Below are 2,772 nucleotides of genomic sequence, written 5' to 3'. Positions count from 1 at the left end.
TATATATATATATATATATATATATATATAATATATATATATATATTTTATATACATCCTGTATATTTCAAGGAACTTTTACTTGTAAAATATTCACAGAATAATTCACCCCCAAATAATTTGTATTTAACTAAGGGTAAATGCAGTTGTATAATCATTTTTGATTACATTTAAATACAGTACATTTGGTCTTGTTGTATCTCTTACCTTTTAGACCTTTTGACATAGGAGCCTCGGTCCATGATTGCCTCTCCACTGAAAAGGTAACATCACAATTTTCAGTTATACAAGTATGTAACTTTCAATAGCAGGTACTTGAATGAACTGAAAACAATGCCCTTAATCTGTGTGTAACAAGTTATGTGTTTATTACATTGAACTTGCTTGTCTCATATGTTGTATATTAATATCTTGAAACACATAGAACAATCTGTTGGTTGCTCAAGTTGCTCTAAACTGATTCTTTACAAATTTCTCTATACATTTATTTACCATTTGTATCTATAGCTGCCATTGAGGACGATCTGGGAGGCTCTTCAACATCTGCAAGCAAGATGAATGCACAGTTGTTAAGCCTAAGTTGAAGGTCACATATTAAGTTAAGTGATTCAAATTCTACCTTCAGGTAAATCATGCGATGGGGAAACTGAAGAGTCACATGTGGGATGGTGGGGAGATTCTGTGAAGACTTCAGATATATCCGTTTTCAGGGTAGATCACTACAGTGCAGAATTATTAGGCACGTTGATTTTCTGATCATATTTTATTCCCAGGAACATTTTGCCAATTCCAAACCATATTAATCTTAATAAATTATATTAATTTTGTATTTAATCATTTATAAGTGATATATAATTGTTCTTGAAGGCTGGAAATGAAAAACGCCTTTAATTCAGGTGTGCAGAATTATTAGGCACGTTTTCTTTTACAGATAAAATAAGCCAAAAAAGAGATTTAACTCAGACTTAAAAGTAAAAAATTATTAAATGCCCATAAGAAGAATGCAATACTAGAGATTGCAGTTAAGGCATGACCATTGGACAGTGAAATGCTCATTGGGTCAGCAGGGTCAGACAAAAACAGGTGGAGAAGAAAAGACACGTGTTAACTGCAAAAGAATTAGGAATTAAGGTGAAGAATTAAGTGTGAAACCATCAGGATGTCACGTTAACTAAAGAAAACTAAGGGAGGACTCAAATGCAAAGGAAAAATGATATTTATTACAAAAGAAACACAAAACAAAACCCACAAGGGGGAAAACATAACTCAATACAAAACAACAACAACTTCAAAAACAAACATACCAAAAAGGGTCACAGGAGAACAGGAGACGTGTACAAGACAACGATCCGACACAGACTGCAAACACAAAGGAACTTATAAAAGGGACAAATCAGGCAGGTGATGAGGGAACAACAGGTGGGGCAAATGAAACCAATAATGAGATAACAAGGAGGGTGGGGTCAAAACAGAGACAGGAACACAAACACCACATGTGCTACACGAGACAGGACAGGCATGTGACACAGGAACCCTTTAGTCTCCAGCGCCACTATTTTCCAGAACTGCAACCTACCTGGAGTCTCCAGAAGAGCAAGGTGTCAGGGTCTCAGAGACTTAGATTAGGTAAAGAATCAATTTGTAAAGAAAAAATGACCCCCACTTAATAAGTAAAATACATGAAGACTGTTTTTTATAGGCTTTATAGACAGACAGATTGAGAGTGACTCTTGAATTAATAGTAGTTATTACCTTTGATGTGGTTTGGAATTGGTCAAATGTGCATGGAAAAAAAATATGATCAGAAAATCAACGTGCCTAATAATTCTGAACGCACTGTAGTGCTTGCATACAGTTAGGGGTGTGCGATTTGTGTTGTCTAATGACGCTTTTTAGGGATGGGCATTCGATTAAATTTTCTTAGTCGATCGTCGGGAGAATTAACGATCGACTATCGATTAATCATTAATATTTTTATATTGAAATTCATTATTTCTTTAACTTTTTATAAATTAAAAATGCAATGAAAATACAAAAATACAGTTTGTTTGTCCTCGATGAGATCTTTATTACAAGAAGATCAACTTGTGGCAGTGAAACTGGACGTTCGGTAGACTTGAAGATTCCTGCGGTGCTCTAAACCAGCGGAACCTGCAGCTGCGAGCCGGCGTTCTTAAACAGAGACCCATGGCCACTTCATCTGTTTTCTGTGATCGGATAGCTATCCGGTCGTGAAAAGACCAAATCTAAATGCCCTCCGAAACGCATTCAAGACGGATTTAAATCCGATCGCTCAAACCACTTCAGGAGGAGATCTGAGACGCATTCCAGACAAAACTGGACAAGAGTAAATGCATCTGGTTGTTGAAACCACATATGCAAATTTGACTTATCCCAAAAATGATAAGAAATAAACGTGTGAGAGCGTGTTATAGGCTATATGTCATGTTATATCCAGATATGACGACGCTACTTCAACACGCATCACCACAGATGAGCATCTATTCATCAAGCCAACGTGCAAACTATCGCAAATCAAAGTTAAAGTCATTCATCAACACACAATCATCTTCATTAAAAGTAAAGAACCGAAATGATCTTACCAGGGCTGTTGCCGCAATATCTTGTTGCGGTCTTTGATTTAGAAATTTTCGCTGATGATCAATAAAATGCAGCTCATATCAGTTGCTTTCGCTGACGTGCAACAATTTAAATTGACACATTTATGTGACCAGGTGTAAATGGAATCGTTTTGATAAATCAGATAGCTAT

The 2,772-nt window shown here is 36.0% G+C and overlaps 1 long non-coding RNA gene across 1 annotated transcript in view; it reads left to right on the top strand.

The window, feature by feature from the left end:
* The first annotated feature begins 248 nt into the window (after positions 1-248).
* The window catches only part of LOC309488755, a 3,081-nt gene continuing 557 nt past the window's right edge, over positions 249-2,772 (top strand). The window contains exons 1-3 of the long non-coding RNA XR_014202264.1: positions 249-263; positions 508-1,166; positions 1,564-2,772. The exon at positions 1,564-2,772 is cut by the window's right edge and continues 557 nt beyond it. This is a non-coding gene — a long non-coding RNA (uncharacterized lncRNA). The remainder of the gene's footprint in view (positions 264-507; positions 1,167-1,563) is intronic.

This window comes from Leuciscus leuciscus (assembly GCF_965113295.1).
Source record: "Leuciscus leuciscus genome assembly, chromosome: 24".
Classification (NCBI taxonomy): Eukaryota; Metazoa; Chordata; class Actinopteri; order Cypriniformes; family Leuciscidae; genus Leuciscus; species Leuciscus leuciscus.
The sequence above is the reverse complement of the archived record's forward strand: the minus strand, read 5'-3'. Positions and strand labels throughout refer to the sequence as shown.